The sequence below is a fragment of the Pseudorca crassidens genome, chromosome 7, assembly GCF_039906515.1.
Source record: "Pseudorca crassidens isolate mPseCra1 chromosome 7, mPseCra1.hap1, whole genome shotgun sequence".
In the NCBI taxonomy this organism is placed as follows: Eukaryota; Metazoa; Chordata; class Mammalia; order Artiodactyla; family Delphinidae; genus Pseudorca; species Pseudorca crassidens.
The window spans coordinates 34,054,938-34,079,865 of NC_090302.1; the positions used below are offsets into that span (position 1 = coordinate 34,054,938).

At 42.4% G+C, this 24,928-nt stretch overlaps 1 protein-coding gene across 1 annotated transcript in view; it reads left to right on the forward strand.

Annotated features, from left to right (window-relative positions):
- The window catches only part of TRMO (tRNA methyltransferase O), a 193,894-nt gene that overhangs the window by 59,428 nt on the left and 109,538 nt on the right, over nucleotides 1-24,928 (forward strand). The window contains exon 7 of the mRNA XM_067743870.1: nucleotides 11,328-11,550. The gene's annotated coding sequence lies outside the window, so the exon portion shown is untranslated. The remainder of the gene's footprint in view (nucleotides 1-11,327; nucleotides 11,551-24,928) is intronic.

Below are 24,928 nucleotides of genomic sequence, written 5' to 3' on the forward strand. Positions count from 1 at the left end.
CACTGAAAGGGAAACTCAGGAAATTCAGGCTTCTTACCTCCTGGCCCTGAAGCCTCTCTGTCTTTTTTTTTTTTTTAACATATTTATTGGAGTATAATTGCTTTACAATGGTGTGTTAGTTTCTGCTTTACAACAAAGTGAATCACTTATACATATACATATGTTCCTATATCTCTTCCCTCTTGCGTCTCCCTCCCTCCCACCCTCCGTATCCCACCCCTCTAGGTGGGCACAAACCACCGAGCTGATCTCCCTGTGCCATGTGGCTGCTTCCTACTAGCTATCCACCCTACGCTTGGTAGTGTATATATGTCCATGGCACTCTTTCACTTTATCACAGCTTATCCTTCCCCCTCCCCATATCCTCAAGTCCATGCTCTAGTAGGTCTGTGTCTTTATTCCTGTCCTACCCCTAGGCTCTTCATGACATTTTTTTTTTTAGATTCCATATATATGTGTTAGCATACCGTATTTGTTTTTCTCCTTCTGACTTACTTCACTCTGTATGACAGACTCTAGGTCCATCCACCTCACTACAAATAACTCAATTTCGTTTCTTTTTATGGCTGAGTAATATTCCATTGTATATATGTGCCACATCTTCTTTATCCATTCATCTGTTGATGGACACTTAGGTTGCTTCCATGTCCTGGCTATTGTAAACAGAGCTGCAATGAACATTTTGGTACATGACTCTTTTTTTTTTTTTTTTTTTAATCTGGGATCTTCCCGGACCGGGGCACGAACCCACGTCCCCTGCATCGGCAGGCGGACTCTCAACCACTGCGCCACCAGGGAAGCCCTACATGACTCTTTTTGAATTACGGTTTTCTCAGGGTATATGCCCAGTAGTGGGATTGCTGGGTCGTATGGTAGTTCTATTTTTAGTTTTTTAAGGAACCTCCATACTGTTCTCCATAGTGGCTGTATCAATTTACATTCCCACCAACAGTGTAAGAGGGTTCCCTTTTCTCCACACCCTCTCCAGCATTTATTGTTTGTAGATTTTTTGATGATGGCCATCCTGACCGGTGTGAGATGATATCTCATTGTAGTTTTGATTTGCATTTCTCTAATGATTAACGATGTTGAGCATTCTTTCATGTGTTTGTTGGCAATCTGTATATCTTCTTTGGAGAAATGTCTATTTAGGTCTTCTGCCCATTTTTGGATTGGGTTGTTTGTTTTTTTTGTTATTGAGCTGCATGAGCTGCTTGTAAATTTTGGAGATTAATCCTTATCTTTGATAAAGGAGACAAGAATATACAGTGGAGAAAAGACAGCCTCTTCAATAAGTGGTGCTGGAAAAATGGACAGTTACATGTAAAAGAATGAAATTAAAACACTCCCTAACCCCATACACAAAAATAAATACAAAATGGATTAAAGACCTAAATGTAAGGCCAGACACTATAAAACTCTTAGAGGAGAACATAGGCAGAACACTCTGACATAAATCACAGCAAGATCCTTGTTAACCCACCTCCTAGATAAATGGAAATAAAAACAAAAATAAACAAATGGGACCTAATGAAACTTAAAAGCTTTTGCACAGCCAAGGAAACCATAAACAAGACGAAAAGGCAACCCTCAGAATGGGAGAAAATATTTGCAAATGAAGCAACTGACAAAGGATTAATCGCCTCTCTGTCTTTTCCTGAGTTCTCTCAGAGCCTCACTTGTGCTTAAAGTCCTCCTTACAGTGAGACAATGGAAACTCCAGGCCCAGATGCTTGCGAATCAGATCTAAGAATCTCGGCACAGCCAGAACACAGTGACCTCTGTTTGGATTACTCTGGGGCAGTCAGTCAGGGTCAGTGGGCTGTATGGCCTCAGAGTGCCAAAAAGGAGGTCGGTCCTGTGTCACACACAGCCCAGCCGCTAGTCACAGCGGTGGTACGGAGTGAGAGCTCAGATTACAGCTAGCTCATTTACTGGCTCAGTTTCCCCATCTGTGAAGTGGGGGACTCCCTACCTGTCGCCCCCCGCTTCCAGGGAGTCAAGAAGATGGAGTGGGGTGCATCACCAACCCGTCATTATCTTCTTGTCTTTTAAATTGTTTACAGGGTGAAACTTGGTTGTGAAAAAAGATAAGCTGCTGGGGAAAATTCAAGTCCTTCCCACTCATGTGCGGAAATGAGATGCCCCCCCTCAAAGAAGTAGTGGTTGATTAAAGTAAAATGCTTTCTGCCCGCCTAGAAGGGAGAATGTGTGTGGGGAGGGTATTCCAGTCTTCGAGTCTGCGTGGATGTGGCTTTTTTTCTGCTCCCACCGACGCGCAGGGACCCCGGAGCTTGGTCAGGGCAACACAGCTTCTAGCGCTTTCTTGCCATTGGTTCACTTAAATACTGTGAACAGAGAATTATCACCCCAGGACCAGGCAGAGAAACTGAGGCCCAGAGAGGGGATCCTTCTGCTTCCCATCACCCCGCTTAGCTTGCACCCTGCCACCAGACTCCCGGCTCACCTCAGGGAAACTCCCAATCCCTGCCTCAGAGCCCTGTCCCAACACTGTTATCTCGCCCCGGAATGGGTAGCTCAGGAAACTGCTGGGACATCCAGGAGCTCCGCGGCTGCGGCGAAAAGGGCAAGCCGACTCGGAGAGGCTGCGGACTTGTCCCACCTTGCACAGCGAGCCCGGGTCCGAGCGGGCCTTGAGCCCGGGCCTTACCCCCGACCCCAGGTTAGCTTCTCGGCGCTTTCTCAGGCGCTCAGTGAGCGTTCCTGAGCCAAGGACTGAGGAACACAAGGTAAGATCCTAGTCCGCTCACACCGAGCGGGAGAGAGCGGACTGTTGGCAGTGGCCTCTCCTGGGAAAGCCGCGGTCCCTAGCGGAGTTGGTGAGAGCAGGACCCCGGGAATTCTCAGCGAGGCCAGCAAGTCGGTTAGATTCTAGGACCTGGGGGGCAGGAGCGGTCCTCTAGAATCATTGGGCCTCCTGGTTTCTTGGGTATTCCGAACTCTATGCCCAGCCTTAGGACTCTGAGAAGCAGGGAAGATTGTGAATGTTCATTTCGGGCTGCAGAGTTCATGGTCTGCAAGACAATCTCAAAAGGGCCTCTGATTACTCCCTTTTCCCTCTCAAAGGGAAACACACTAGACTGGATTCTAGTACCGCGTGAGGTACAGGAAGAGACAGTGACTCGTCTCCCCTCCCCAGGCCAGGCTCCGCCCGGAGCCCCAGGCCTCTGATTCCAGTCCTTGACCCCTCCTCCTGCCCGGCACTGTGACCATCAGGGCACCTCGCCCCAAGCTCAGTCCAGGCTCCCGGGGTTGGGGCGGGGGTGCGGACAGGGGTGGTTAGAGCTTGGTACAGTGCCTCAGGCAGGTACCCAGCCCAGCTGGCTGATTGCTCAGTGCCCACAGTGCCAGGTGGGCAATAGCATGGGAGCCCGAAGACACTTGTCCTTGGACACACACGTGCGTGGGCGGCCCAGCTCTCCTCTGGTCTCCTTCCTTCGGGCTTTTTTGGCTTTCTTTCTCTGTTTTAGCCTGAGAGCGTGTATCTTTCTTAATCTCACCGTCTGCCCTTTTGCCTCCTTGGCCTGCATGTATCCTCCCTTTCTGGGCATGTATCCCCAGAGTCACTCGAAAAGAGAGCCTGCACACTTCAACCAGGGTTGGGCTGCCCATATCAGCCTCTTCTGTCCTGGAGGATAGTGCAGACAGTGGCAGGGCTGGGACAGATGCAGCTTCACCCAGGAGGACCCTGGAGCGTGGGGGTCCTGATCCTCAGCCTTTCTGCCCAAGCACCTCTGAAGCGCTCAGCTCCCTCAGCTCTGCTGAGCCTGGCTGGGGAGGAGGGGAGCACAAGGTTACACACGCCAGCCTCCTGGACAAGTCTAAGGCTCCAGATAGTCCTCTCCAGCAGGGCACTCCCGCTGTCTGTCTCTGCACAAACCAGGCCACTTGGCTGTTCAAAGGCTCTCAGTGCCTCTGCGTCCTCCAGGGCAAGATCAAGTACACTTTGCCTAGCCTGGCAGTTCAGGGCCCTTCGGACACAGTGCAGCCCCCTCCCACCCCTACTCTCTTCCTTGGTCTTCCCTGCCCCCAGCTTCAGAGGACTGCCCCCCCTCCCTCACAAAGTCTTCTCCTTCTCTCACATAAGTTCTTGCCCTCAGCCTGGAAAAGCTGGAAAAGCTGGCCCACCTCAGCTCAAATGTCTCCTCTTCTGGGAAGTCCTCCTTGATCTGCCTGAGTAAGTCAAACACACCCTCTTTGGGCCTGCCCCAGCATGTTTGGATTTTGGCACTTGTCACACATTTTTGTGGTGTAGTAATTTGGTTATGTGACTGTCTCTGTTCTTCTCTGGGAGTTCCTTGGTGACAGGAAGTATGGCTTCCTGCAACTGGACACACAGGTCCCCAGCACTCAAGGAACAATGTGGCTCTGCTATGAGAGCCAGTTACTTAGAGTCAGTCCTGGGTCAGTTCCTGTCTCTACCTCTTCCCAGCTGTGTTACCTTTGGCCACTTATTCACTTCGAACCTCAGTTTTTCGATCTATAAAATGGGGATAATATTAATGTCATAAAAGAGTTGTGATGGTTGCTTTTGTTAACTGCAAACACATGCAAAACTCTTCTATGTGCAGACACTGTTTTAAGCACTTTATGAACATTAAATGCACTAACATATCAGGAGACCTGGGGGCAAGTCTCAGGCCTGTCACTAACTGGGTGTTGGGGGTACATCCAGGAGAACAGGCAGAGTGCTGGATCTGGAAGGCATAATGACTTGATATGCCATCTAGGCAGGTGGGCAGCTGCAAAAGAGCCCAGAAGCAGGGATCTCGCAGATGATAGGGCTTAAGGGAAGGTTCAGACTCAGAACAGCATCTTCTTCCCTAGGTTCAGGTATGGAGGCCTCTGGGATGATCCTGGGGCCATCTGAGAGGCACAGTTGGGCCAGCTTGGCCCTACTGGGCTGAAGTCTGAGTGTCTCGCAGGGCAGCCTCTCTCCCTGGTGTCCTGGAAACTTAGGGCCTTGGATCTGTATGCAGCCCTGGTTTCTATCTAGGCAGATCTGGCCCAACCTTTTGGCAGGGGGGTTGGGGAAAACTTCAACATTGAGCTGGGCATATTCAGAGACATATTCTTTAGTCCTGAAGCCATCCACTTACTTGTCACCCAGTAGGGTAGATGTCCAGGGGCCATGGGGATGATGAGGGGATCTGGGCTTACTCTCCTGATATGGATTTGGACATACTCCAGGAGAAGGAAAGAGGTGAGAGTCCCTTTAGGGGGCCTCACCCTTGGTGGGTGTTGTATATGGCTCTTTTTCTTTGAGCGCTGGCCAAGCCAAACTGGCCCCAGGTCTTGGGACCAAATGGACTACTGGAGCTTAGCTCTGGGTCAGTGGAATAATACAATAGCTTCTATCTATAGGTTTCTATTACTTTTTTTTTCTAAGTTCTAACTTTCTCATAGACAGCCTACTATTTCCTATGTGTAATTTGTGGAGCTGTCTCTGATTGTGGGGGCATTTGTTGGCCAGAGATGATTGACATTGGTTTTACCCAGTGAGTGAGTCATACAGTCCAAGCTCAGGTAAGCAGCTCCACCTTCTTCTCCAGGTTCACTTTGCTTACCACCTTCTAGTACTCCTCCCTTGGGAACTGGCTTTCTGTCATTTATGGAACGGAAATAACCTAAGCAGACTAACAGTGATGGAAGAAAAGAGTGCGTCCTCCACACCACACCATAGCTCTGTTCAGCATTTTATCAATGATATACAAGAAGGCATAGAAAGCAAGCTGACTGGGCCTGTGGCTGACCACACTGAGGTGCTGATGATGGTAGCTGACAGATGCAAGACTCGGAATAATAAACGGTGGGGTGTCACTCTAGGACTCTGGGAGACTGAGCCAAAACTAACAAGAAAACATTTAAAAAACTGTTACGGAAGCATCATAACATTACAGGAGACAAAGCCAGAAGAAAAACGTCACCCACGTGCCAATTACCTATCATTCATCTACTAGGCTTTTCTATGTTCTGTTTTTTTTTCTCCTTTGTGTTCTTATGCACATATATATGTTTATATAGGTGTAACCATAGTGTATGTACAATTCTGTGGTCTTTATATACAATGCATTTGCATTATTTTGTAAACATATCTACATGTTGCCCCTTACTTCCCATTTTTCATTTGTAGTTGGAGATGAAATGGTCTAGTGTTGATTTAACCCCTTTATGGTAGCTAGGCAATTAGATAATTTCCGGTATCTTTGATATAGGTGATGCTGCTATGTGTTTGTATAAAGAGCTTAGTATTTCTTTTGAATTATCCTTAAGACAAATTCCTAAGACCGAGATTTATGGAATGAGGAACATTTTTGTGTTTCTTCGTATAGTGCTACCAAGTTGTCTCTAAGGACATTTTGCAACTCACCACAATCAAGATAATTAACATATCCATCACCCCTAAAAGCTTCCTCATGCCCCTTGTGATTGGTGATTGATTCATTCCCACCCCCCCATATCTGTAGGCAATCACTGATCTACTTATGTCACTATAGAATAGTTTGCATTTTATTGAACTTTATATAAATGGAATAACACAGTGTATTTATTTTGTCTGTTTTCATGCAGCATAACTATTTTGATACTCATCTATGTTGTGATATCAATAGTCAATTACTTTTTTTTTTGCTAAGTAGTATTCCATTACATGGACCATACCATGGTTTGTTAATCCATTCACTTGTTGATGGACATTTGGGTTGTTTCCATTTTTGACTCTTATAAACAAGCTGCTATGAATAGTTGTGTACAGGTCTTTGTGTGGCTATGTTCTCATTTCTCTTCGGTAAATACCTAGGAGAGGAATATCTGGGTCAGATGGTAGGTGTATGTTTACATCTTTAAGAAATTGCCAAACTTTTCACAAAGTGGCTGTATTTCTTTTATTTCTTCTAGCAGTAGATGAGAGTTTTAATTGCTCCATCTCCTTACCAAAACTTGATTAGTACAGTCTTTTAAATTTTACCCGTTTTAGTATATAGTGGTATCTCGGTGTAGCTTTAATTTGCATTTCCCTCATGACTAATAATATGTTTATTATCCATCGCTGTATAACAAATTACCCCCACATTAGTGGCATAAAACAACCAACATTTATTGTCTCTCAGTTTCTATGGATCAGGAATCTGGGTGTGGCTTAGCTGGGTGTGGTTGGCAGAACTGACCCATCTGAGCTTAAAGCTGCTTTGGAGTAGTGCTGGATATGGGAAAATTGGAGAGAAGAAGAAAGAGCAAAGGGTTGGAAAAGTAGACAGAATTGTCAGGCTGAAAAAAAAAAAAATCGCCAGGCTGTAGTTTCCCTGCTAGATGGAGGAGTTTGAATTTCCAGATGATTCTAGGAAATGGAACATTTGTTGAACAATGTACGTGTATCAGGCTTTGATGTTAGTTCATTTAATCGATCCTCGGAACAGTCCCATTTTAAAGATTTAGAAATTGAAATCTGAAAATTAAGTAAAACTTGGCCAAGGCCATATACTTGAGATGGATTTGAACCCCCCTCTGTTTCCTGTCAAAGCCCACTCTGCCTCACAGTGTCATTGCCTCTAGAGCCCATAAGACCTCTTTGAGTAAGTTCTAGTGGACAGTAAGAAGTGCAGATCCTCTGATCACTCAGTTTTCAGCTGATAGCCTGGGCTCTCCTTAGAGACTGAGTCATGTTGCAAAACCTCCCCGCATCCCCTACCCTACAGGCTTGAGTGGCCTCTGTAAGGTCCACCTCAGTCAGCGAAAAGACAGTAGGTCTTTGCTCTGGCTACCTCCATGAATATCTGCCTTATAAGGGAAGAGTCACTGGTGGCCCGACTTGAGAAGATGTCTTCTGCCCAGTCAGCACCCCCTAATCCAACACCCCTAGACACAATAAATCTTAGATGTGAAGCTGCTTCAAATTTTAGCTCCAAGTAATGAGTGCGTGTATGATCAGGCCACGCAAGATGGCTGTTCTCTTGCTCTCTGTACCTCCTCTGCTCTACCAGTCCCTGCCTCACCTATACCCTACTCACCTGACTGACCCTCCCTCGTGATCATAGAGCCTAATCAGTAGATGCCTAGGTATGTTCCTTTGGCCCCAGCTAGTGATTGTTCTAATCTTTAGATCAGAACGTCTCCACTAGGACAGTTTATCAAAGGGTAGTGAGGGGCACGCACCTCTGATGGTTTCCCTGGTAACCAATGAGCCAACCTGATGTCAGTTCCCTCTATAACTGGTAACCTCCCTCTCTCCGTGGTAGTGAAGGTGGCTGCCTGCCATCCACGTCAACAGTGGGGTGTCACTCCAGGACCCTTTTGTGAGATCCTTTGTCCCATAAACCATTGTGTGTCTCTGTCACTGTCTTCGGGCTCTTTCTTCAGTCTTGAGGCTGAGCAACTATAGGGCTTGCAGGTCTGCAGGCTGCAGCCCAACAGTGGGTTTCAGAAGGTCCAATCTCCTCTCCAGGTTGTTTCTTCAGCCATTGAATGGAGGGGGAAGATTTGCTTGGCTAGGTTAGTAGTTGTCCTTACCCCATGGAAGAGAAGACTGCAAAGTATGCTCCAGTCCACAAGAGCACTAGACATTGTCTATCGATTAAGTCATTCATAGATCTTGTATATATGTATGATTACTTTTCAAGTGTGTGTAAAGTTGCGTCATAAATAAAATGCAAATCCATTTCAAGATGTTACCGAAGTTTTGGTCATTTTTGGACCTGAAACTTATCAATCAATGTTTACTAAAAAGTATGTCTACCTTACATATATGTGTGCATGTTGTGAGAACTGTGGAATTTATAGCTGTTAAAAAACTATTCTCACACTCAAAGCAATTGAAAAGCACTAAGAGACTCCCCACAGTCTCTCTAGCCGACTGGAGTAATAGTAAACATATTTAACAAAGAGTATGTTGTTCAATGAGTATAGAGTTACAGTTATACAAGATGAATCAGTTGTAGAGATCTCCTGTAGGACATAGTGCCTATAGTTAACAATAAGGTGTTGTGTGCTTAAAATTTTGTTGAGGGTAGATCTCATGCTGAATGTTCTTATCACACACACACATACAAATGAAGGGACATAATGAATTTTTCTGAGGTAATAGGTATGTCTGTCACCTTGATTGTGGTGATAGTATCACAGGTATATGCATATGTCCAAACTCATCAAAATAATGCATTCAATATGTACAGTTTTTTTATATCTATTATACCTCAATAAAGCTGTTAAAAAACCAAACCAGTAAGTTGAGGGGTGCTGACCAATCAGAGTGTATGTGCTGAACCAGGACCAATCAGAATGGAGGCCTGCTAGGACAGTGGGCCCCGCCAACCCCCACTTCTGGCTGTTTCAGGCTTTAACCCTTTAGTTGCAGAATCTTGGGGCATTCCAGGGAATCCCAGGGGAGGCACTGAGACAGCCAGGACAGCTGGGGGCATGGGTAGGGGTGGGAATGGGGGCTTGGCGGTGGCTGTTTATCTGTGGGGCATCACAGTAGTTCAGTATCTCAGTGTTTAGAGATTGCGTGCAGGTCATCCTCCAGCAGCTGCGTGGAGATGGCATACAATGCCTGGATATGGGCTTGGACTCTTCCTTCCTGCACAGCTGACTCTCCATGGCCACAAGCCCACCTGGTATCAGTGCACTGCACCCTTCTGCCCCAAATTTGACTTTAAAATGCTCCATTGTGCTGGACAGTTTTCCACCCAGATGGTAAACTTGTGACCCTCCAAATCTGGTTTTGGTTGAATGAGTTCATCTCCTGGATCTCACTATCTGTGTACAAGTGAGCTGTGTAAAGGGAAAGAAGCAGAATTTGAGGTCAGGAATTGGTTCTCCTTTCACATCCCAGCTCTACTAGTTTTCCTCCATATGCCCCTGGGAGCAAGTCAATAAATGGGGTGGTGACATATGTCCTGTTCCCCTCATAAGTCTGTGCTGAGGTTTGAATGAGAGAAAGGAGGGGAAGTGCTTTGCAAACTGTAAAGTACTGTGCACACATGAGCGAGTCTCTGTTCCATAGGATCTGCTTGTTAAGAATGTTGCTTGTCTGCTTCTGATTGAATCAGGGGTTACAGATCTGCCACTTATTTAGAATGTTTCCTGACTATCCTCAAATGTGACTATGATATAACTTTACCTTTGAGTGGACAGGGGAAGATCACTGCAGAAAGTGTGATCTTTCTTTCCCTTTAACCCTAGAAAATCAGAGTTGACATGGGCTGCTAGAGAGTACCTAATTCATTTTATAAATGGGGTCACTGAGGTCCAGAGAGGGTCAGTGAATGGCCCAAAGCCACATAGTGAGTTAGTGGCAAAGCCAGAATCAGGTGTTCTGTTGCCCAGCTCTTTTCATCACAAAACGTGACATGTCTCATGGCAAACCATTCATGCATGTTTTCGATCATTCAACAGCATTTATCGAGTCACTAGTAAATGCTGGGCTCTGTGCAGATGATTTTGTGGGTAGACAAGTTGGGTACCATTCTGCTCTCAAGTTGCTCATGACACTGGGCGGAGAATGTTCTTCCAGAATCCTGAGGGGACCAGAGAAAGTGTTATTTATATAGGTCTGGCAGTCCCCCTTGGGAGTGGGGGTGGTTTTTGAGAACAGTCACAAAGAGTGATGAAGCTCAACAATGCTGACCCAACACCAGTGAACAACCAAGCATCCTCATCTGCCTGCCTCGTTCAGTGTTCACAAGCACCTCATACTACAGATGGGGACGTTGACAGCCCTGAGAAGGGAAGGGATACGACCGGGGTCACAGGGCTAGAAAGTGCCAAAGCCACTTTGATTGAAAACAGGGTGTGATTCTAGGGTCTGTGGGTCTTAGGAACCGGCTCACTTTAGGTAGAAAGAGCATGGGTTTGGGTGCTGAGGGGATCTGGGTTCAAATCCCAGGTGTACCATTTCCCAGCTGTGTGACTTCGGGCAAGTTCCTCTTTCGGAGATTGTCTTCTCGTGTGCAAAATAGAGATAACAGGGTACTGACCTTGTAGGACTCCTGTGAGGGTGAAATCAGTGCCTGAGGGTGGAGCCCCTAGATGGTGCCTGGCATGTGGTGGGCACTCAATACCTGTTCCTTTGATTCCTCCACTAGCTCCTGGTGTGGGTGCCTTGGCCAGTAACCGGGGCACCAAGTACTCTTGGCTCTGTGCACCCAGGTCCTGTGTTCCACGACAAAGGCCTGGAAGGTTTTCCTCAGTTGAACAATAATGAAGGCAGTGGTAAAGGTGAGGTTTGCTGAAGACTCAGGCCTGAAAGTTGGGGCTTCTGTCTCAAAGCTCTCTCTCTCTCTCTCCCTCCCTCCCTCATGGGTGGGACCTAGTCAGAGCTCCTGAAGGCCCAGTTTGGATGCCGGAGACACCTGCCATGCCTGACTTCACGGGGTGTCAGTTCTGCCTTGTTCCTGCTGCATTCCGGCTTCGTATGTCAGCACCTCATGAAAATCTTCCAGGTCCTTGCTTTGAATAGCGCCTTGGCTGCCTGGGAGTGAAGAGGCTGGCTCTGTTTTGCCTGTCAAATCATCCGCTTTGTCTGTCTACGAGCAGGTAAGCTGAGTCTCCTTACATAATACCGACTGGGCCATCACTGTCAGGACTGATTCTGCCCGGCTCAGGCTGAACAAACAGCCATTCAGCCCCACCAGCCGAGGCCGAGGCCATGCAGTGGCAGGAGCTGCTATTCTTGAGAGCAGTTCGATGACAGGCTCTGAACAGATGCCGGGCACTTCAGTGGGGAAGGAGCTGAGCTCTGACTTGCCTCTCCCGGCCAAGGCAAATCCTCCTTTCTCAGCTGAGTCAAACCTTCCAAATGACTCCCACTTTCACTCCTGCACTCGCTGGGTGTGTGATACAGTGAGTGGACAAAATGAAGCAAGAGGGAGCCCTTCAATATATACAGAGAACCCGATAACCTGCCACATTTCTTCTTTTGCCTTAACTGCTAGGAGACTTGGAACAAATTTAGTACTGGAGGCAATAGTTAACTCATCCCAATTGCCTGGTAACATCCTCTGCTCCTTATAATTGGTTCTCGTCTTAGTCTTTTAATAAATTTATTTATTTTACTTATTTATTTTTGGCTGCGTTGAGTCTTTGTTGCTGTGCGTGGGCTTTCTCTAGTTGCGGAGAGCGGGGGCTACTCTTCGTTGAGGTACGCGTGCTTCTCACTGCGGTGGCTTCTCTTGTTGCAGAGCTTGGGCTCTAGACATGCAGGCTTCAGTAGTTGTGGTACACGGGCTCAGTAGCTGTGGCGCATGGGCTTAGTTGCTCCACGGCATGTGGGATCTTCCCGGACCAGGGCTTGAACCCGTGTCCCCTGCATTGGCAGGCGGATTCTTAACCACTGCACCACCAGGGAAGTCCCCCATCTTAGTCTTTAATCAATCTTTCTTTAAGGTATTTTTTATTGTGATAAAATACACACAACAGAAAATTTACCATTAGTGCCATTTAGTACATTCATTATGCTGTACAACCATTGCCACTATCCAGTTACAGAACATTTTCATCACCCCGAGAGGAAACTGCTTACTCATTAAGCTATTCCCCATTCTTTAACTTTTGAGATATCACAGGTATCCTTGTAAAGTGAGTAGAGGGTATGTATGGATTCTAAATAAATATAATAAATAAAAGGATAGACAACTCAAATTTCATTGTATTAGCTAGACACATTCACTTTTTATTTTATTATAATTTTCCATGTTCATTTTTGTTTCATTCTCTTCTTTGTTCAATTAGGTTTTGTTTTGTTTTGTTTTCTGTACGCGGGCCTCTTACTGCTGTGGCCTCTCCTGTTGAGGAGCACAGGCTCCAGACGCGCAGGGTCAGCGGCCATGGCTCACGGGCCCATCCGCTCCGCGGCATGTGGGATCCTTCCGGACCGGGGCACAAACCCGCGTCCTCTGCATCGGCAGGCGGACTCTCAACCACTGCGCCACCAGGGAAGCCCTCAATTAGGTATTGAGTTGTGGCTCATTTCTGATCTGGCTGTGTCATTCCAAATTCCCTCCTTTCTTCTCCGTCCCCTTTCCCTCCTCCATCTTCCCTTCCTTCAGACTTTCAGATCTACTATCTAATCTACCTATTATCTATCTACCAATCATCTATCTCTTGATAAAAAATCTGTCTATGAAATTATCTATCTATCTATCTTTCATCTATCTTCCTACTCTCCATCCATCCGTGCTTCTCTTTGCAAATCTGGATCATTGGTTCTCAGCTGTGCATATTAGAATCACCTGGTAAGGTTTTAAAATCTACCAATGCCTGGTCCCATCTTGGACCAGTTGAAATGGAAAGTTTTGGTGTAGGACCTTGGCATCTGCACATTTTTTAAGTTCTTGTATGTGATTCTAATGCATAGTGAAGATTAAGAATTACTTACGTAAATTAACCTCTCTTGATACTCAGCTTTCAGCAGAAACTACTTATCTCAGTTCTAGTCCTCAGCTAGTCTATTTTTTTACATAAATGCCATTTACTACACATAGTGCTGTATAATCAGCCTTTTGACAACATGTATAAACAACTTTCAATGTACTTAAATTTTTTTCAAGAGCATCATTTTAAAGGCTGCCGAGTGTTTTATAAACATATATATGTTACATTTATTTAATCAGTCTCCTGGAATTTTGGTTAGGATTGTACTGAATCTATAAAGGAATTGGAGAAATTTTTGATATATATTTAATCTAATTTAAAAATTAAAAATTTTGACCGTATGCAAAAACAAATAATATGATGTACTCTCAGGTACTCATCATCATAGACACTGATACTCCAACAGCCATCAGTCCTGTTCACTTCTGTCCCATCTATATCCCCATCTTCCCCTACTATCATATTATTTTGAAACAAATCCCAGACATCTGTAAGTAATTCAGTATATATCTCTAAAAAATAAAACCCCAATATCATTGTCAAAACAAACAAACAAACAAAAACACCCAAAAGAGAAAAACCACAATAATTCCTTAATATCATCAAGGGCAACTTGATGACTTCTTAAAAGTGAAGTTTCAGATTTCCAATTGTCCCATAAATGTAATTATTTACTTTTACATCTTGTTTGGGATTTAAACATTTTTTTTTACTGTGGTAAGAACGCTTGGGATTGGTTTTGACTGTTCTTAAGTCTCATTTAATATATAAATTCAACTCCATCTTTAATTTTTTTCCTTGGACTTTATTTGTTGAAGAAACTGGATTGTTGGTTTTATAGAGTTTTCCATGTTTTGGATTGTATTTTTATGGTGTAATTCAACATGTTTCTCTATCTTTTGTGTATCCCATACACTGGTGACTAGGGCTAAAAGTTTATATGATATTAAGCCTTCCAATTTATGAACATGTTTTACTTATCATTTTAATTTGTTTTCCTTAATGTCCATCAATAATGTTCTCTATTTTTCTTCATAAAGGTCTTGCATATTTATTAAAATTATTTCTAATACTTGGTCTTTTTTTGTACATGTCACTTTTTTTGGCTATGCCATGAGGCTTGTGGGATCTTAGTTCCCAGACCAAGGATTGAACCCACGCCCTGGGCAGTGCAAGCATGAAGTCCTAACCACTGGACCACCAGGGAATTCCCTCTTTTTTTGGATAAAATTGGATATCTTAGCTGTTCTTCCCCTCACCCCCAGCTTTATTGAGATATAATTGACATATAACATTGTATAAGTTTAAGGTGTACAATGTGGTGATTTGATACAGATGTCTATTGCAAAATATTTATCAGAAGAAAGTTAGTAAACACATCCTTCACCTCACATAATTACCATTTTTTGTTGTTGTGGTGGTGAGAACATTTAAGATCTACTCTTTTAGCATCTGTTAAGAATACAACACAGTACTGTTAACTATAGTCACCATGCTATAATTAGATCCCCAGAACTTACTCTTCTTATAGCTGGAAGTTTGTACCCTTTGACCAACATCTTCTCATTTCCCCCTCTCCCCAGCCCCTGGCAACCACCAGTCTACTCTGTGTTTCTGAATTTAGCTTTTCTAGATTCCACATATAAGTGAGATCATACAGTACTTTTTTTTTCTGTCTGACTTAATAAATATTAGGGACTTCCCTTGTGGCGCGGTGGTTAAGAATCTGCCTGCCAGTGCAGGGTACGCGGGTTCGATCCCTGGTCCGGGAAGATGCCGCAGAGAACTAAGCCTGTGCTCCACAACTACTGAGCCCGCATACGTAGAGCCCGTGCTCTGCAGCAAGAGAAGCCACAGCAATGAGAAGCCCGCGCACCACAAGGAAGAGTAGCCCTTGCTTGCGGCAACTAGAGAAAGCCCGCACGTAGCAACAGAGACCCAACACAGCCAAAAATAAATAAAATAAATTAATGAAAAAAAAGAGAAATATTAGCTGTTCTTAAACTGCATTTATCTACTTGTTCGTCAGATATAATTACAACTGATTTTTTTTAAGATTGTTTTTGTATCCAGTAACTGTCGATTCTCTTAAAAATCTAATAATTTATTCTAAACTTCTTTGGGTTTTCAATTGTAGATAATCATAATCTGTGAGTAATGACACTTTTCAGATATATATATATATATATATATACACACACACACAAGTAACTTTTTCCTTTTTTTTTTGCCTTATCACTTTCAATACAATGATGAATGGAAGTGATGATACATGACATCCTTGGTTTTGTTTGTTTGTTTGCTTTTCTGCGGTACACGGGCCTCTCACTGTTGTGGCCTCTCCGGTTGCGGAGCACAGGCTCCAGACGCGCAGGCTCAGCGGCTATGGCTCACGGGCCCAGCCGCTCCGCGGCATGTGGGATCCTCCCGGATGGGGTCACGAACCCGTGTCCCCTGCATCGGCAGGCGGACTCTCAACCACTGCGCCAGGGAAACGCCTATTTTTTATTTTATTTATTTAATTTTTGGCTGCGTTGGGTCTTCGTTGCTGCGCGCGGGCTTTCTGTAGTTGGGGCGAGCAAGGGCTACTCTTTGTTGTGGTGCGTGGACTTCTCATTGTGGTGGCTTCTGTTGTAGCGGAGCATGGGCTCTAGGCGCGCAGGCTTTAGTGGTTGTGGCTCACAGGCTCGGTAGTTGTGGCGCACGGGCTTAGTTGCTCCACGGCTTGTGGGATCTTCCTGGACCAGGGATTGAACCCATGTCCCCTGCATTGGCAGACGGATTCTTAACCACTACACCACCAGGGAAGTCCCAGATGTTGATTTTTCATATGTCTTTTCTCCATCTGTTGAGATAACTACATTCTTTAATCTGTTAATGTTAATCTGATTTTTAATCAAGCAAGAAATTGGAAAAATATTTGCAATAATAATGTAGACAACTGATTAATATTCTTAATATAAAATTGGCCATCTTAATAAGAAAAACATAAAACCAAAATGGAAGAATGAATAAAAAGCCCATTTCTAGAAGAAATACAGATGTCTAATAAACATGAAAATCTGATTATTCCTGAGTAATCAAATAAATGCAAGTTAAAATAAGGAAATGCTATTTGTTGCCTACAAAATTGCATTATTTATGAAGGTTAACATTCAGTGTTGCTCACAGTATGTAAAACAGGTGTTCTCAAACACTGTCACAGAATATAAATCATTATAATCGCTACAGAAAGAAATTTAGCACAAAGGTGTAAATGGGGACTTAAATGCAAACATAGCAATGTTTCTTAAAATAGTTTTTAAAAAGTGAAAATAAGATGTTCAATAAAACAGAAGTGAACAAAAAAATCTGATTTTTAAAAATGTTAAACAACCTTGCATTTGAGGGATAAGGCTTAACTGGAACATAATGTATTATCATTTTTATATATTTCTGAATTTGATTTGCTAATATTTTGATTGAAAGTTTTACATCTAGCTTATATATAAGGTTGGTCTGAGTTATCCTTTCTTTTAATGTTATTTTCAAGTTTTCATATCCATTATGATATACTTACTAAAAAATTGGGGAATAGGTCCTTATTTTCTATAGAATAATTTTTTTCTTAAATGTTTGATAGAATTTACTATTCAAATCTTCTGGATTTGTTTTCTTTATAAAAATATTTTCAATACTTAATTCAGTATATTTGATCATAGGACTACTTGGTTTTATGTTTCTTCTTAAGTCAGTTTTTAAAAAATCAATAGATTTTATTTCTTGGAGCCATTTTAGTTTCACAGCAAATGGAATGGAAAATACAGAGAGTTCCTACCTATTCCCTGCAACGCCCCCCAACCTCCCCCACCATCTACATCCCTAGCCAGAGGTGTATTTGGTACAACTGATGAACCAGTATTGACATATCAACCAAGTCCATAGTATACATGAGGGATCACAATTTGTGTTTACATTCTATGGGTTTTGACAAATGTATAAGGACAAGTATTCATCCTTATAGTACAGAATAGTTTCACTACCCTAAAAATCCCCTGTGCTCCACCTGTTCATACCTCCTTCCCACAAACCCCTGGCAACTATCTTTTTACTAGCACTATCTTTTTACTGACTCCATGGTTTTGCCTTTTCCAGAAATGTCATATAGTTGGAATCAAACAGTATGGAGTCTTTTCAGATTAGTTTCCTTCACTTAGTAATATAAAGTTAAAGTTCCTCCATGTCTTTTCATGGCCTTATGGCTCATTTCTTTTTAGCACTGAATAATATTTCATTGTGCAGAGGTACCACAGTTATTTATCCATTCATCTAGTAAAGGACATCTTGGTTGCTTCCAAGTTTTGGCAACTATGAATAATGTTGCTGTATATATTTGTATACAGGTCTTAATGTGGACATAAGTTTTCAACTCATTTAGGTAAATACGAAGGACCATGATTGCTGGATTGTGTGTTAGGAATAAGTTTAGTTTTCTAAGAAACTACGAAACTATCTTCCAAAGTGGCTCTACCATTTCACATTCCCACTAGCACTGGGAGTTCCTGTTGTTCTACAGCCTTGCAAGTATTTGGTATTGTCAGTGTTTTGGATTTTCAGTGTTCTAATAGGTGTGTAGTGGTATCTCATGTTTTAATTTGCAATTCCCTAATGATATATGATGTCACTTGCCCTTTTCTTGGTGAGGTGTCTGTTCAGATCTTTGCCCATTAAAAAAATTGGGTTGTTTTCTTATTGTTGAGTTTTTTTTTTTTTTTTTTTTTTTTTTTTTTTTTGCGGTACGCGGGCCTCTCACTGTTGTGGCCTCTCCCGTTTCGGAACACAGGCTCCAGACGCGCAGGCTCAGCGGCCATGGCTCACGGGCCCAGCCGCTCCGCGACATGTGGGATCTTCCCAGATCGGGGCACGAACCCGTGTCCCCTGCATTGGCAGGCAGACTCTCAGCCACTGCACCACCAGGGAAGCCCCTGCCTTTGATGTTTTATCTAAAAAGTCATTGTTAAACCCACGGTCATCTAGATTTTCTCCTGTGTTATTTTCTAGGAGTTTTATAGTTTGGCATTTCATATTTTGGTCTATGATCCATTTTGAGACAAGTTTTGTGAAGGGTGTAAGGTCTGTGTCTAGATTGTTTTTTCTCTCTCTCTCTCTCTTTTGCGTGTGGATGTCCAGTTGTTTCAGCATCATTTGTTGAAAAAAAGTATTCTTTCTCCGTTGAATTGCATTTGCTCCTTTGTTAAAGATCATTTGACTCTTTGTATGGGTCTGTTTCTGGGCTTTGTATTCTATTCCATTGATCTATTTTTTATTGTTTTTGTTTTTGCTTTGTTTTGTTTGCCAGTACCACATTGTCTTGATTACTGTAGCTTTATAGTCAGTCTTGAAGTTGAATAGTGTCAGTTCTCTGACTTTGTTCTCTTTCAATATTGTGTTGGCAATTCTGGGTCTTTTGTCTCTCCATATAAACTTTAGAATCAGTTTTTCAATATCCACAAAAGAAATCGCTTGGATTTTGATGGAGATTGTGTTGAATCTATAGATCAAGTTGGCAAGAACTGATATCTTAACAATCTTAAGTCTTCTTAACCATGAACATAGACAATTGCTCCATTTGTTTAGTTCTTCTTTGATTTTTTTGGTCAGAGTTTCATAATTTTTCTTATTTAGATCTTGTACATATTTTGCTAGATTTATACCTAAGTATTTTTTCCCCTTCCTTCCTCCCTCCCTCCCTTCTTCCTTTCTTTCTGGTGCTAAAATAAATAGTACTGTATTTTAATTTCAAATTCCAATTGTTCATTGCTGGTGTGTAAGAAATGAATTGATTTTTGTATATTAACCTTGTATCCTGCAACCTTGTTATATATAATTGATATTGGTTCCAGGAGTTTTTTGTGGTTGTTGATTCTTTGAGATTTTCTACATAGGCAGTCCTGTCATCTGTGAACTAAGATAGTTTTGTTTCCTCCTTCCCAATCTGTATACCTTTATTTACTTTTCTTGTCATATTGCATTAACTGGGACTTCCTGTTATTGATTTCTAGTTTAATTCTGTTGTGGTTTGAGAGCATGCATTGTATAATTTCTATTTTTAAAAATCTGTTAAGATGTATTTTATGGCCCAGAATGTGGTTTATCTTAGTAATTGTTCCATATGAGCTTGAGAAGAATATGTATTCTGCTATTGTTCGGTAAAATATTTTATAAAAACTTAGTTATTTTTATATCCTGTGCTCATATTTTCAAGACTCTTTTATTTCTTGATACATAATTATTCTGATAATTCTGATAGCTTAAGTCTGCAGTTTTTGCGGTTCTGATATGTCATCTTGTGTGTGTGTTACATTTCTGACTGTGAGCTATTAGTTTTTCTTTTTTAACATCTTTATTGGGGTATAATTGCTTTACAATGGTGTGTTAGTTTCTGCTTTATAACAAAGTGAATCAGTTATACATATACATATGTTCCCATATCTCTTCCCTCTTGCGTCTCCCTCCCTCCCACCCTCCCTATCCCACCCCTCCAGGCGGTCACAAAGCACCAAGCTGATATCCCTGTGCTATGCGGCTGCTTCCCACTAGCTATCTACCTTAGGTTTGTTAGTGTATATATGTCCATGCCTCTCTCTTGCTTTGTCACAGCTCACCCTTCCCCCTCCCCATATCCTTAAGTCCGTTCTCCAGTAGGTCTGTGTCTCTATTCCTGTCTTACCCCTAGGTTCTTCATGACCTTTTTTTTCTTAAATTCCATATATATGTGTTAGCATACGGTATTTGTCTTTCTCTTTCTGACTTACTTCACTCTGTATGACAGACTCTAGGTCTATCCACCTCATTACAAATAGCTCAATTTCGTTTCTTTTTATGGCTGAGTAATATTCCATTGTATATATGTGCCACATCTTCTTTATCCATTCATCCGATGATGGGGTCTTAGGTTGTTTCCATCTCCAGGCTATTGTAAATAGAGCTGCAATGAACATTTTGGTACATGACTCTTTTTGAATTATGGTTTTCTCAGGGTATATACCCAGTAGTGGGATTGCTGGGTCTAGCTATTAGTTTTTATAAGAACTTTATCTTTGGAAATTCCTTGGGTGCTATATCATTTCCCTCTTTCTTTTAACAGGTGGAACTACTCTCCCAAGTTTCTTCATTCACTTCCTATGTGAAAGTCAACTGGGTCTTATGTAAAGTTATTAGTTCACAACATTTTTAACTTTCAAAACTCTGTATATGTTACTTTATTACCTTTCACACTACTTTTGCAGATGAAGTTTGAGGCCAGTTTGAGTTTTGTTCTTCTGTGTTAACTTTTTTCTGTCGGTGGAGATTTTTCCCTTTTTATTGCTTATGATTCTGCTTTCCAGAATACATTTAAATGGAGTCTTTTTCATTGATTTTGCACAGGAAGTGCTAAAGCCTTTCAATTCTCACTAGGTCATTTTTCATGTCTAGAAAATTCTCTTTTATAGCTTTTATTAGCTCTTTTTATAGCTTGTTTCATTTATTCTAATCTCTTAAGGAACACCAATTACATGTTTATTGGCTTATGCTTGTTTTTCCTCTATGTCTATCATTTTGTCTTTCACTATTTGGTCTTTTTTTTCTTTTCTATTGCATTCTGAGAAAGAAGTTTCAATTTTCTTCAGCATTAAAAAGCAATTTTTTATTGGCCTCTGATAATCCATCATTCACCTGTTGTTGGAAATTGTCAGTGTCCTCCCTGTATCACCTTGGCACTTACCTCTGCACATTGGAGGCTGCTTACTATAAATACCTACGATTCTCCTCTTAGTCCATATGTGCTGCAAAATGGACATTTTAGGAAGTTAATGCTCCCAGAAGCCACATCAAACAATGACAGATGGGGAGTTGGTGGGTAAATGCCCAAGCTTCCTCATTCACCAGGTGGGATAGCTCTGAGGTGTGATCTACATTGTTTCCCAGTGTTTCCCAATGGGATTGAGCTCCACTCATCCATGGTGGAAACCTGCTTAATAACTCACACTTTAGAGGCTTTCTTTCCTTCCCTGACCCATTTCCTTACTCCTCTACTGGTGCTTCCTGGAATCACTTCTAAAATAAACTACATGCATTCACAACCTTGCCTCAGGGTCTGCTTCTGGGGAAACCCAGTCTAAAACAGACATTTAAGTTGTTTCCAAATTTTGTCATTATAAACAATGTGTTGATGAATATATTTGTACATGAGTCTTTGTCTGCATCTTTCACTATTTTTTCTAGAATAGATTCCCAGAAGTAGAATTACTAGGTCATAGGGCATAGATATATTATTTTATCTTTTTCTTTTAGGGTACAAATATTTCAAATATGTAATAGATATTGCCAAATTTCAGGTAGGTTTTAGATAGGAAATGGATAGAAACCAGTTCATAGCTGAATCCTCTGAGACCAGGGATTGATAACTGCTTCATTTTTCCTGCTTGTCCATATCCTTATAATCTTAAAGGATGTGGGCAAGGTAGTCCTTTTTTGGAGTGAGAAGAGTGAATGCTGTCTGTGTTTGATTTTGTTCAGGTAGCCTCACATACCAATCTTTTCAATCTTATCCTTATTTTGAATTTATAAACACTTAGGTTCTATGCCATCCTGCCACAGACACTATCGCTGCCACAGACACTAGCCACAACCCTACTCATGTGCACACTATTTATTTTATTTATGTAATTCATCCAAGATCCTTTCATTGATATTCAATTTTATAAGCACTCTTACCCCCAGAATCAGATATGAACAGACCAGTTTGAGCCTGGATTTTGGGTTCAAGTTTTGTAATCTTGAATTCACCTCCTCTCCTCTCTTAGCCTCAGAGTTGATAAAAATGAAGCTTAGACATAAAAAAGAATGAAATAATGCCATTTGCAGCAACATGGATGGACCTAGAGATTATCATACTAAGTGAAGTAGGTTAGACAGAGAAAGACAAATATGGTATCACTTATATGTGCAACCTAAAAAAAAATGATACAAGTGAACTTATTTACAAAACAGAAATGGACTCACAGACATAGAAAACAATCTTATGGTTACCAAGGCGGGATGTGGGGAGGAATAAATTAGGAGTTTGGGATTAACAGTTATACACTACTACTACTACTAATGGATAAACAGCAATGACCTACTGTATAGCACAGGGGACTATATTTAATATCTTGCAATAACCTATAATGGAAAAGAATCTGAAAAAAATATATATGTATATGTATGTGTATATATATATATATATATATTTAAATCACTGTGTTGTATACCTGAAACTAACATGACATTGTAAATGAACTATACTTCAATTTAAAAAATGAGGCTTAGAGAGACAACGGTGGTTTGCCAGAATCGAACAAGAGGTTAATATACAGCTGGGTTCAGAGTCTAGTCCCTTTGAAACCCTAGGACTAAAAACAAATCAAACAAAAACCCTCCTGGGTGGCCATGATGAATCTTCCCCAGTCCCTGTCCTTTCCCACTTTTTCTAGCTCAAGTAGATGTTTAATCTGGTACAAAGTCCCAGCGCCATCCTTTAAGATCAGGGCTCTTCCCATCTCACCGGGCTCCTCCTCCACCACATCTCCTTACTTGCCCTTTTTTTCCAAACAACTCTCTGGCTTTTCTCTTACCTTGTCCTGACCTGCCCTCACCTCTCTCTCCCAGCCATTGACTAGGTGGCTCCTCATGTGCCACCTCTTCAGGGAAGCTGTCCCTTTCCTGTACCAGGTGATTGATTTGTTTGTTTTCTGGACTAGACTAGAAGTTTCTTGGTGCCAGGAATGGGTCTGGGTTTGCCACTGTGTTCACCAGCACTTACTGCAGGGCCTGGCCAAAAGCAGCTCCTGGGTAAATGTGTACTAAATACACAGATAGTTCGATGAATGAAGAGGAATGGAGGGCACTTGCTGATCACCTTGAATGAGGATTTGTTTGCAAATCAACAGTCAAATTATTTAAAAACCCATCCCCACAGACAGCTAGGGAAATGAAACAAGAATGACGGGCAAAATGGCTTCTAAGGATACCAGAGCCTCAGGGTCTTATTTTCACACCAGCCTTGGCTTATTTTGTTTATTCAGAATTTTCTTATTTCCATGTAAATCACATTCCCTGATATCATATGGCTTTGACACTATGTCTTCCTGTCTTTTGGTTAAAAAAATAAATACTATGGTTAGTGCGCTCCTGGATTTAACATGCTGCTATTATTAAGAGCTACTATTTACTAGAGCTTTCTGTGTCAGGGAGTGTGTGGAGTGCCTGACATCTGATATCTAATTAAATCCTCACTGGTCAGTGCTATTTCCCTCATTTTGCAGGTGAGGAAGTAAGTCCAGAGAGGATAACTATTCGTGGTCACCCAAGAAATGAGCAATGAAGCTGGGATTTGAACCCACGGCAGACCTTTTTGTTCTCCAATTCTTGTCTCCCCAATTTACAAAGTGGTTCCACGTTCATCATCTCAATGGCTCCTTGAAGCCGCTCATGAATGAAGGAAACAGGGTTCCCTATCCCCTGTGGAAGGTGAGGGAGTTAATGACATACTTAGGACTTCAACCTAGTCCAGCAGACCCTGTGCTCAGCTTTTGCCAGGGGTGTGACTGTGGACAATATGTTTTCCCTCTCCAAGTCACAGGGTCCTCATCTGTAAAATGGGAATGAGGGTTTTTTCCTTCCCCTGACACCAGATATGTGGTGTGTTTTCCAACACCCCTTGCCCAGCTCTCTGACACCAACTAGGTGTCTTGCAATTCAGTTCAATTCTAACATCGATACCTGGAGCTACTGTCAGACTTCACAGATTAAAGGCTCAGTCCCACAAGACTGCCCTCACTTTACAAGTAGTGGGTCCCCAGGTTATGTGCCAGGCTTGGCTACACAGTCAGGATTTCCCCCAACCCCTCTCCTCCGGTTCAATAATTTGCGAGAACAATTCACAGAACTTCAGAGAATGCTATACTTACTACTGCAGTTTATTATGAAGGATATAAATGAACAGCCAGATGAGGAGGTACATAGCATGAGATCCCAGAGTCCCGAGTAGAGGAGATTCTGTTCCCATGGAGTGGGAGTGCACCACGACCCAAGCACCTTGATGTGTTCCTCAACCCAGAAGCTCTCTGAACTCATCTTTTAGGGTTTTTTTTTTTTTAATATAATGGAGGCTTCATTACATATGATTGATTGTATACAATCATACAAATCATTGGCCAGTGGTGACTGAACTCAATCTCCATCCTATCTCCCCACCCCCGTCCTCCCCCATTCCCTCCCAGGTCAGGGGTGGGAAGGTAGGGCTGAAAGTTTCAACCCTCTACTCAAGTCTTGATCTTTTGGGTAACCAGCCCTCATCCTGAAGCTATTGGGGGGTCTCATGTGTGACCTCATTAGCATACACTGGGTATGGTTGAAAGTTATAAGGAGTAACAAAAGACACTCCTGTCACCTCTATCACTCAGGAAATTCCAAAGGTTTGAGGAGCTCTGTGCCAGGGACTAGAGGCAAAGACCAAATATATATTTATGATTATACTTCA